This window comes from Epinephelus fuscoguttatus, linkage group LG16 (assembly GCF_011397635.1).
Source record: "Epinephelus fuscoguttatus linkage group LG16, E.fuscoguttatus.final_Chr_v1".
Lineage (NCBI taxonomy): Eukaryota > Metazoa > Chordata > Actinopteri > Perciformes > Serranidae > Epinephelus > Epinephelus fuscoguttatus.
Genome location: NC_064767.1, coordinates 7,028,276 through 7,040,751, shown reverse-complemented (window position 1 = coordinate 7,040,751; position 12,476 = coordinate 7,028,276). Strand labels below are relative to the sequence as shown.

The window sequence follows — 12,476 nt, the reverse complement described above, 5'->3', positions numbered from 1 at the left end:
ATTAAGCACTAGTTTAATGAGAGCTTGCTGAGGTGCGGGCCCCAGCCAGTGGACCATATGGGGGAGATTTAGCCCCCCTCAGAACATTGAGCCAAGCCTCGCTGACATGATTACCACTGCCGTCCGCTGCTCTACACTAGTGTCAGATTGGGAACTGGGAATTTTGTCATGGACAGCTAATTAATGACTGGAGATTGGCAACCAGAGACGGAGGAGGCTGAGGGAGGATGAAAAATCCTGTCACTGTTTGGTCTCTTCTTCCTCTCTGTTTTTAATCAGGCTAACTAACTGAGACTCTGTGAGAGATGCGTAAAACACAAGAGACGTGCGTACAGCACACATAATACAAATAGAAAAAAAAATGCATGTGACATGGTCGTGTCACATTTCCTGGTTGGTTAAAAACCAATCCAAATGCCAGAAAAATGCTAGCATCGTACATTTCTGCTGTTACATTTGTATGATGTAGCACATATGTTGAAACTTGACATTTCAACAACACTGTATGGAAGAGTGGTTCTGTTTAGGCACCAAAACACTTGGTTATGGTCAGGAGAAAAATATGATTTGGCTTAAAATACCCAGTTTTGGCGCCACAATCACCGCAGGAAATGCAGCGATGTCTCTTTAACAAACAAGTGCTTTGGTGATACAGTTGGTCTTAAGCAGTGGTCTGCACCTTAGCAGCTGTCTCGCTGGTGTCACGCAATTCCCCATCCCCTCCACCTCCCAGCAATAAAGTCAGCTGAGCTCATATACGTAATCAGAACTACGTCACTTTGCAGATGTTGATGTATGAAAAATACAAATGTAATGTTTCATGATATGCAGAAATGTAAAATACCAACATTTTCTTCAGGGGACTGAGCTTTTAAAAACAGACATGTCCTTTCTTTCCTAGAATATCCTAATGTTGATCACAGTTTATGCACTTGTGTACACACTGTTGTCAATGTGTGTATTTATGCGTGGCTCACATTTTCAGTGTGTCTGTGTGGCACAGCAGGATGAAGCTAGTGCCTTAGTTAATCCCGTCAGAGACAGATTACAGGTGGGAAGATATAAATAGACTGACTGTCCCTTTAACCTGGCCACTGTGACATCAGCATGCAGCTCAACCATTAAGTCAGGCGTAACGGGAGCAAACTCATATCAAACCCACCAAAGGCAGCCGTGCGTATTTACCCACATAGTCTCAATGACCAGATGTTTCAACAGGTTGTCACAGAAAACAAGCTTTTTACTGTATCTTTACGTCACATCTGGGCGCCACAGCGGTGCCATCTGTGGTACGCTCTGAAACACAAATTACAGCTTCCAGCTTTGCTATTGTAAAAGCCTGGTGAGGGCAGCAATGGCACTTTGTGTTAGCCAACATATTAGCTAAAATATAATCGACAACTCTGACAAATAATCCTTTGGTCAAGGCATGACATACAAAAATAATACTGCACATTTAAATATATTTGTCATTGAACAAGTGCCTGCAGTAGCCTCAGACAGCTGCTGCCTCCATGGTCTCCCCTTAAGCTCCTGTAACAGAGGTTGATCTCTGCAACAGATGCTCTGTTTTACAAATAAAGCAACACAGAGCTTTGTGCTACAGTGGCAGAGCGAAGAGGAGAAAACACATCAAGGGTAAAACTGATGTTTCAGAGCAACAATGGTTGTCCAGTTGCCCTTGGCAACCAGATGTAGACCACTGTCCACCATTATGGGTGGTGTGATTGCCCCCGTTTCTAACTACTTTTCCTGTGCCAAAAAAGAAATGGAAAAAATTCAGCTCATTCTTACTGTACGGTCATCTGCTCAGGTCAATGAAAATTCTACAAGTTAAAGTAATTGTGTATTTAAAAATCATACAATCAACATCACAGAATAAATCTGTGGTAGACTTTTAGCAAACCCTGTTTTTAGCAAAATCACCTTTTCAGCACCGACAGTAGAGTTAATCTTCTCTGCCCCTACTCCAACTCCCGCCTTCTTAGATCCTCCACACAATGGGCCTCATTCACAAACAGTGCGTATGCACAAATCTGTGCTTAAACTGTGTGTACAATCGTTTGACGCACAAATCCAGGATTCATCAATATTTTCTTACCCGAATTTGTTCTTACTCTGCGAACAAATTTAGAACTGCCTCAGACCATGCGTACGCACAAATGAGGAAGGCCGAACTGACTTAGAAAATGCAAACATACCTTTTAAGTACATGCAGAGTCTATAAAACCACATTCATGAAAGAGAGATTTAATTAACATTTTTTAAAATAATTAATTTACTAATATATTGGCCAAATGGATTAAATTACCATGAAACTGACACACGTTCACCCTCATCATTGTGACAATTAAAATATTAACAATAACATGAACAGAAAAACTATCACTCCATCAGCGTGCAGATGATCTGTAATGCCGACTGCCATATCCTTAAGGCTGTGGCCGCTGGCAGAGGCACCCACGACTCATTTATTTTGCAAAACAGTACAGTGGGAATGCGTTTGGAGGCAGGGTCTGTTAGAAGTGGATGGCTTGTTGGTGAGCATCTTTTGTTCTAGTCTTTTATTTCAATTGTTTTAAGTTAGTATTTTCAGTAAGTCTCTATTCTGTTAATGTTAAAATGTTATATTGTTTGGGTGACAGGGCATATGGCCTTAAAACATGGCTGATGACACCATACGCAAACCCTGAAACCCCTCAAGAGGTGCGCTATAATAACATACATGCCCACACATGTGCTGTAGAGCGCACTTTTGGCGTGCTTAAGGGCTGTTGGATGTGTTTGGATCAGATACGGCTGGTGGCAAACTACTTTATATCCCTGAGAAGGTGTGCAAGATCATCCTGGCATGCTGTGTCCTCTACAATCTTACAATGACCCATGGCATTCCTGTAAGATCTGGCGCCATCGCTTCTAACAAACTGTGAAATTTACTACTTCTCTCCTCGTGTAACCGCTTCCTTCATTCATGAATCAACTCTTGGCAAGCGGTTTCCTTATATGGAGAAATGGGGGCGTGGTAGTATGCTGATTGCAGATTGCAGACATGTGCCTCAATTTAGAATTGATTTACTAACATACGCACGGTGGTGAGAACAAAATTGGCCGGTACACACGTGTCATGAATCCGACGGTGATTTTGCGCAAGTACTTATTTTTTGAGGAGAGTAAGAACATTTCTGCGCACATATTAGTGAATGAGGCCCAATGTCTTTTAACTGTCCCTTGATCAGGGCTGGTGGGTCAGGGAGATTGTGCCTTTGTGGTAGCTGCTCCAAAGCTTTGGAATAACCTTCCACTCTCAATCAAATGCTCCCCCTCCATCGACACATGTAATCATTCTTACAACTTTTATATTCGTGTATACGTTATACTGCTATATATTTGTGTGTCATTCTTTTATTTTGTACGGCACTTTGATCAACTGCGGTTGTTTCTAAATGTGCTGTATAAATAAACTTGGATCATTATCACTTCAATTATAAAGTATCACTGGAAAGTTGATCATTCTGTTAGTTTTGTTAGCAACAGGCTGGCAACTGATGCCCATTTACAAGTCTTAAAGGCATCTAAACATGCTATCAAACTGTGCAGTTTTATTGTTTAATAAGGGGCTGAATGAGTGTATATTGTGTAACCTATTGCACCCAGCAGTAACATCAGTTTGGAACACAACTCTACAGATCCTCAATATCATTTCCTGGAATACACTGTACTCTTTTGTGGGTTTTGGTTTAGTATAAAAGTAATAATAATAATACTATCATTTCTCCATAGGAAAAGTTAAGCGTCAATATTTTACAGACTTGGACGGCCAAAGACAAATATTAAGTGGCAATGTGAGACCAAATGGTCTTACTCTGGGGTCCCTCTCCTGCCAGCAAACACTTACACTAGCTGTTAGCCACTAGGCACTAATCTGTCGGCCTAAATCAGCCAAACCAACCCCCACTCTAACCTGCCTCCTTTAATCAGCCCAAAGCCTACTCCAACCAGCCCACAATACCTCAAGATGTTAGACTACACACTGCCCCTTTGGTCTAATCTCTGCACTAGTACACTTAAACATAGAGTAGCTGCGGACAACAGAGCGCAGTGAAGCAAACAGAAAACACCTGATAGTTGCCTGTGGAATAGTTATGGATTAAAACCAGTTGCTGAGGAAATTAAGGAGGATTAGAAAAGACCTTAACAACTTAAACAACCTCCCTGAAACACATTTGACCATGCTATCGTATTCAGCAATCAAATGAGTGTGTGCAACAATATATGAGCGACAAGTCGGCTACACTGGGTAAAATAATAATTAACCAGTGTTAATACAAGTAAGCATCTTGTTTATTATATTTGTTGTCAAATTATCTTATATGTTTAGTTTAAATGGTGATTTATAGTATGTTGGTGTTTCACATAAAAAAGATATAATTAATTATTGTGTGTGAGCAGGTTTTAATGAAGGAAAATATTTTTTTTTAAAATGACATCTGGGTGATAATGGACGTAATTAAATAATATTGGTGACAAAAGTGTACATGTGTGGATACATGTGGATGTATCCGTCCACCCTGTGATCAAATGTTTCAGGTCAACACTTGGATGATCCTGAGCTACAAACTAATCCCATTACTCAACCTCTCCTCCCTTCACCCTTTCGCTCTTCCTCTGTCCAAGTTCTCCCTCTGCAGTGATCAGCACTCCATTCATTGATCCATTCATTCATTTATCGAGGACTCACTTTACATTAGTTCATTCACTCAGCCATCCATTAATCCACCTCTGTTTGTGTGGCCTTACAGGGATGATCCTCGTACTGGATCACTTACCAGTGCTCTTACTGACTGACTGGGTTTGTACAGTTACACAGCCTCACACTATTTTGTTCAGAGTGTTATTGTTCTGAGTTTATCTGGAAGTTTAAGGGAAGTTTAAAAGCTACAACATTCAAAGCACCGATGTATAACTTGATAGATACAAGGCAAAGTGGAGACCACATATTTATAATGCAAAAATATACATTTAAATCTTTTCATTACTCCTCTCTGACTTGTAAAAGTCCTTCTTTGAAACAGGAATAGCTAAAGAATTATTCATTTATTTTACTATCAATTTATTTAATTATTTTTAATATCAGTTAATCTGTCTACTATTTTCATGATTAATCGTTAGGTCATCAAAAAAGTGTAAAAATCACAATTTTCCAGAACCCAAAAGATGTCGTCAAATGCTTCTTTGGTCCAACCAACAGTCCAAAACCCGCACATTTTTCATCTACCGTCATAAATGACAAAGAAAAGCAGCCGATTCTCACATTTAAGAAACTAAACCCAGCAAATGTTAAAGAGTTCTGCTTGGAAAATGACTAAAACAACTAATTTAATATCAAAATAGTTGGTAATTACCATTGCAGCTCTAACTGAGAGGTTGCTAAGTGCTGTTTAGTTTATATCCATCACATCCTACAGTGTATGGCTCAGATATGCTGCCAGTAACCATACAGAACACAGGATGAGGACATCCTTCTCTGTTGCAACCTAAATTTGTGATTGCGTCAGGTAACACAGGTGTATTTCTATATAACATTTCTGCCTGGTGCACTTCATCGTGGAGTTGAATTTAATTTCAAGGTTTGTTATCTCAATAACTTTGCAAGACAAAAATATCATATTCTGATTGCACACAAAGGTGACACACTCTCTGCTGCCTGCCTGTGTGTGTCACCCATCTGTCTTTCACTCAGTGTCTGTACCTGCTGGTTGCAGGTCTCTTCTGTATTGGCAAGTTGTCTGCCTCTGCTCTGGCTGTATCTGTCACAAACTATCTGTCTCTCTGCCCGTCTTTCCTGTGCTGTTTGTCAGTCGGCTCTGCAGACTAGTCTGTCTGTTTGCGCTGTGCTGTCGGTCGGTCTGTCTGATTGTCTGGCTGACTGCCATTCTCTGCAGTGTAGAGTGAGTCATTCTTAGGACAATGGAGACAGTTTGTAAAACCACACTGGAGCGTACACTTCCTCCGGATGTGCAAGAGGATGCCATTCATAACAAAGCCTGTACTGTCTGCCTGTCTGCTATTGCCCTGGATATACATGTGAGTTTGAGAAACAGAGGGGATAGAGAGAGGAGCACAGGGAGATGGAAGGAGATGCGTGGAGAGACAGAGAGGGAAAGAGAGTGTGAATTGCAATAAAAGAGGTGAGTTGTGTTGACAGGCTCTACAGCAGAGGCAGGACAGAGGAGGAGGAGGAGGAGGAGGAGGAGGAGAGGAGAGTAGAAGGGCGACACAGCAGACAGTGGCGGCGGCGGCAGCAGCAGCGGCGGCTGGTGATTGATATCAGGGATCTGGCACTGCCACCTGATCCAGCCAGCCAGCCAGCCTCCAGCAACATTGAACTCACTGAACTCACTGAGCCAAGATGGCCGCCTCACTGCACTGCACCCAATGAACCCCACAGCAGTCTAATGTATACAGTACACCCCATGCAGCTCACAGTCGTATTAAGTCGTAGAGATGAAGAGAAAAGAGTGTCTATCATACAATCATGCCAAGATGCATTAAGTGACAAGTACGACACATAAATGGATTGCCATAATGAGACACACTGCCTATGTAATGAAGCTACTTCCTGACTGTCTCAGGAGTGAACGAGCCCACACTGTGATCACAATTGTGCATATTATGGATGTGATGTGCAAACAAACAATCATTTAAGGAGCAAGAGCAGAACAGAACTCAGGAAACAGAGCCACTACAACACATGCAGAACATTTCAATAAGTGGGTGGGATGCACCAATGTCATTTAATACTGCATCACATCCGAATCAAAATCACGTCAGTATGAATGTGACCACAGCCCCTGTGAGCCCCCTGATCTTTACACAAGATGCCATCATAGAAATAAGTACAAATAACTTCAACTGCAACCTCCTGCCAGAAGATGAAAAAGAGAAACTCTGTAAGTTCCTGTGATGATGATTTTAATTTTATTAGATGACCGTGTTTAAAGAAATATGGTCAGTTATTTGTAGCTGGATTTCTGGCAGATTCACATTTCATTATAGTCCCGAGCGAAGAGGGCTTTAGAACACAATGATATTTTAACCTTTATTTTAAGATTAAGTGAAACTGAACTATACAGTAATATGTACAATTTCCAGGGCTAATCAGTAAACACTCATTTGAAACTGCTGAATCAAATTTAAAATTGTGATCATGTTTCAGGATGGGAATCACAGCGTAACTCATGATACTATCATGATACATCGCCAGGGATAACAATGGTGTCATGATACCAATACTTGATACAGGGCAAGACAATCATCTAGATCATTAGTTCCCAACTGGTGGATCGCGGTTAGAAAGAGGGTCGCCGGTCTATTCTGAGTGGACCACATGAGACTCGCAAACATGTCAGGTTAGTAAAAAACACACTTTATTTCAAGTGCAGTGAATTTCTTGCACAGAGCTTATATTTTGAAGTGCCGCTTCCTGCTGTAGAGTGTGACTAACAGACAGCTACTTAAGAGAGACAGCAAACTAACTTGACGACACAGCCAAACGCAAGTATGAATGTACTAAACTGTGTGGACCTTGAACTAATGACTGAGGAGAAATCTGGACCCCGTGGCCGGACCAGTTGGGAACCACTGATCTCTAACTTAGTGCCTCCTTAACACACACACACTGACTGCAACTTGGCTGTGTCCACATGTGCAAACAAACCCAGCAGTAGATGTAGTAATCCTGGTCGCCCTCAGGGACGTAAAAGGAAGCTTTGCTTTGAACACGGTATTGATTGTAAGCTGTCCTACAAGTGTGGTAGGGTAAGCCGTTGTCTCTACGACGAGATCAGGATGATGACAAATCCACACTGTCCGCCATTTTCCCTTGTGAGTGTCTTTGTCACTGCAAGTTAGTTAACTTCCGCACACTTTACCCTCATTTATTTGACAAGCACCACCACAAAGAGTCATAAAGTAATGATGATGGAGAGCCAAATTAGCAGAGGAATCTGTTTACAAATAATATGAAATACTCCCATATCGTGTTTTTGTCCCACCCATATTTATTTAAGACTTTGTAAACCTGTTTTTCTGTGCAATTCAAGAAAGAAACACATGTACTTATTATCTCAGTAAAGGCAACCACAATTTATAACGTCAGTCCATTACCAAAGCCTTGTGACTTCACCACACAGGCTCTGTAATATTTTCCTGTCATTTAAAAAAGTTGAGTATGAGCAGCATCCTCTTGAATTCATCTTATGTGCGATTGCTTAAACCCTCCAGGGAGACAAAGAATCATTGATCTCAGATTAATTCAAAGCACAGACAGTAACAAGGCTTGCTCCTCTCTGACAAAGCTGCATCTCATCTGATTAGTAGCTTTGCAGAGAGACACTTCTGGAGGACAGAAAATGTCAAAGAAAATATGATGGTGTTCTCCCTGTCTCTCTCCTTCAGCGTTTCTCCTCCTCTCCTCCCTCCTGGCCATCTGTTGTGCTGACTGCTGTGTGGGCTGATGCTGGTGGAGGTAACAGTATCCTCGACTACAGTGGCTGACTGTGACCTCTGTGGCCTTGCATGGGCTGACAGAAGGTAAACTCCCAGCCTGGGCGGAAATGAAGTGGAGTTCACTTCAGACTCAGATTTTTAAAGGGTGCAGCAAAACAGGTCTGTAACTCCTGAGAGCAACATCTGATTTTCACCCCTAAACACAACGTTTAACACGAGACAACGCCCGTCTAAACCTCGCTCACATCTATCCATCAGATCTTCCAGCATCTGTCATTTAAAGTATCTTTCTAAATCATTCATTTATCATGAAGAACAGAACGTGTCAGAACATCGGATATTCCCTTTCAAGTCTGTTGCCCTCACTCCGTGACAGATTCCAGTATCTATCCACTGTTTATTATTTCCAAAGATAAAGAACTGATGCAGCCGAATGCACTCCTCACTCTGATTTAATGAAAGGAGGAAGGAAATCATCACCATGGTAGTGAGTGAGTGAGTACTGAAAGGCTCGGTCATCTGAGGACATACTGTACCGTGCTTTGAAAAGATGTTCCTGAGGTTGTTCTTTGTTCCAAGATGTATTTTGCTGCTGCTACATACGTGCATTTTACTGCTTCATTTTTACTGCTCTTTCATGCTCCTTTTCGTTTAATCATCCGTTACTGTCTTATCGATCTTTTATAGCATGTGAAACATTTTAATTTGAAGCTATTGATTGTGAGGAAAGCCCTTATTCCCTCCTTTATTTCTCTCCATCCTGTGTAAATGCTTCCTATTGACAGCCTAACATACGCCTGAAGCCGGTGCTGTTGGTCACGCATGGCTGCCAGTGATCAGCATCCACTGGCATGTGTAAGTTGATCAGTGAGTCCACAGTGTGTTACATCGTGCTGTACACATCTGTCATGTTTGACCAATTATTCTAATGGTTTGTGGCTTGTCGAACAAAAGCTGCGCACTCACAGATGCACACGGTCCCTTCATGAAACATGCAGAGGGACGAGCATCCCCATGAGGGTGCACGAGCAGGAACTCATCACAAACACTTTGAGCTATGAATGGGGAAACACTCTCTTTCAATCAAACAATCATTTCACTTTATGACTGGACCCATTAGTCACGCCACAAAACGCACAGCTAAAAAAAAGTTAAAGGAGTATAAAACAGACATTTACAAACTGCTGTCATCACTATTTGACCCATTCTGGCCATATTATGGTCAAATACACTCCCACACTGCAGCTATTAGTAGGACTCACCAACTATTATTTCATTTATCATCTACACATACATTAACGCACAGGATTTCTTATCGCTTCCTGACATGTGCGTAGATCTCTGCTGAAGAACAATCACCACCTCTTTGCAAACAATAGCATCATTAACGCATGATGGCGTGCAAACTTTAGTCTCTGCACACACCTCTTTTACATTTAATGCATTAGCTGTATGTTTCACAGTCAGTCCGGACCAGCCAGACCAATTTATGTACAGCTGTGTTGCTCTGAGAATAAAGTCTACAACAAGGTCCATATAAATCTCTGTTGTGCGTAAAGTTGTTTAAAAAATGGTGACCAAGATACTCGACCTGGCCTCTTCCTTAAAGAATAATCATCATTAAATTACATTTTGTTTTGTTTGTGGCAACAAATTTGCACCATATTGGAAGCATATCTTTAACAGCTGTTGTAGACCAGAACTCCGTGAAAAAAATCTAACAAATTAATTCAACATAGAGTGATTTTGAGATTACCAAAAACACAACCTGTTTTGACAAGTATTTACCTGCATACACAAGAAAGATATTATTTATATAACCCTGAATTACCCTATTACTAGCATGAAAAGAGTCAGAACCATCACTACTCAGGATGGTCGAATCCGCTGTACTTACACCTACTAAAAGTAATGCACTATAATTCGTATATAACCCACGTAATCGTGAGCCATGAGGCCGTGATCACATGATGTACACGCTGTCTGTCATATGAGGTGGACAAAGTAGGACGTCAGGTGATGTAGTAAAAAGGCTGACAAAGTCTGCGCAGGCAGGTGGTCGGAGTGGATGACAGGTCAAACAAACACAGGATTTTGACCCGAGCGTGGGGTGTGTGTCCCACGTGAAACCAAAAGTCAGCACTGAGTTATTTAAGTTAGGTACGGAATGTAATGTGATATCGCCACGTCACGTCACCCAGCCATGATTCTTCTCCTAATTTGTTAGACATCAGGTACTACTGATCTAACCTGCATGGTTTGACAGGCAAACAACACACAATAGCTCAGCAGTTAATTGGGTACTCCTCACAAGTTTTTCATTTTTTTTCAAAAGCCATAGACGAATCTAAGAAGCACATGAGCATCTCTCCTTCATTCAGATTTCTGTTACACTAGTATTTTTCTCTCCTTTGCTCTTCTCTGTGTCACCAGCCTCCCTTTCTAATCTTCCACTCATTCAGTCTTTCAGTGTCACTGTCTTCATGTCGCTCAATTCAAAACAAAACAACATGAATTATTTGGTGGAAAAGTTACAGTCGAACACAACTGAATGTAATCCTATTAGTAAAAAAGGTTCTGTGTGTGTGTGCGTGTGTGTGTGTGTGTGTGTGTGTGTGTGCAGAGGTTTCACTACCTTTCTCGGCCTCTCTCGTTGTTTCATTTCAGTAAAAAGCTGTCTAATGACTAAGACTGCAGTCTGTGCTGTATCACGACCTGGACAGTGAGTCAGCACCCCGACCCTGCTCCTCTCCACACACACAAACACAGACAAAGATTTAGCATATGATGCAGACAAACATTCATATTCCTGACACAAACAAACACCCCTCCCCACCCCCCTACAACCTCTATCTCTACCTCTCTCACACACTGACGAATACTGGTAGCGCTGCGTCGTGACTGGGGGCGATGTGTTCCTCTTAATATGCACAGACGACTGTCTGAGGATCACACTGGCATGCTGGCACACACAGACAAAGATCCCCCCCTCGACTTCAGCAATACAGTGTGTGACACGCTGTGAGAGGGAGCATCTACTCCATGGAGTGGAGCACTCTGTTGTCCAACGTATTCTCCTGCTGTGCCATAGTGTTAGCCTACATTACCCAGAAGCCTGCTGTCTGTTATGCATCCATGTCACTTCCTGTTCAACAGTTTGTGTTACACATTCCTAGACACCATCACATAGTCAAAGGGATGATGCTCATTGGTCTGAAGGTCTGGAAATCCCCCTTTTTTTGTCCCTTAAGTTCTCTCCCTAAAACACACATGCTCATTCACATCCATCTGTGCCTGGAGGAATCAGCACCGAGAGACACACGACCCCATGAAATTGTGGTTTTGGAGGGCAATGTTAGAAAGAAAATGCAAAGTCCTACAGTGCCTTGGAGTCGTCACAGAGCCACTTTGCAACTGTGTCTGGTTCACTCTGACCCTGCTACAAATGACTTCTCACCTGTTGCAGCAGAACAGTGTGGGAGAACAGTGAAGTGCTGTCTTTGCTTCATGTTCTGCAGCTGTTTGTGTTTTAACCACTTCTCATTCATTTGGTTTGAAACAGGATGTCAGTGCTCCCCTCAACTCCACCCCGACCAACCCCTCAACCCCATGTCATATGACTCTCAGTGTCACCATTCAGAACTTAAGGCACACTATGTTAAATAATACCCCAGCGAGACAGAACTGACTTGATTTCACAGACTAGTAGACACGCCGGCCTGACAGAACACTGTGCATCAGCAGTGTAACTACGGGCCTGCTGGATGTTATTAACTGCACACTTGTGCATACAAATACATGCACATACCCATGCACACACTCTTTTTCAGACACAACCTGACTGAAGCACACAGAGGCTTAGCAAACAAACAGCCAGCCAAGCTTATAATAAAGAGACACATCCCTGTGAGGAGGGGGGGGACGCACACACGTATATGCTCGTACACTGGATAATCAGACATCCATGT

General features: G+C 42.1%; 1 protein-coding gene across 3 annotated transcripts in view; it reads right to left on the bottom strand.

Moving 5' to 3' along the window:
• Nucleotides 1-12,476, bottom strand: part of akt3a (v-akt murine thymoma viral oncogene homolog 3a) — a 72,437-nt gene that overhangs the window by 51,983 nt on the left and 7,978 nt on the right. The gene's annotated exons all lie outside the window — the stretch shown is intronic.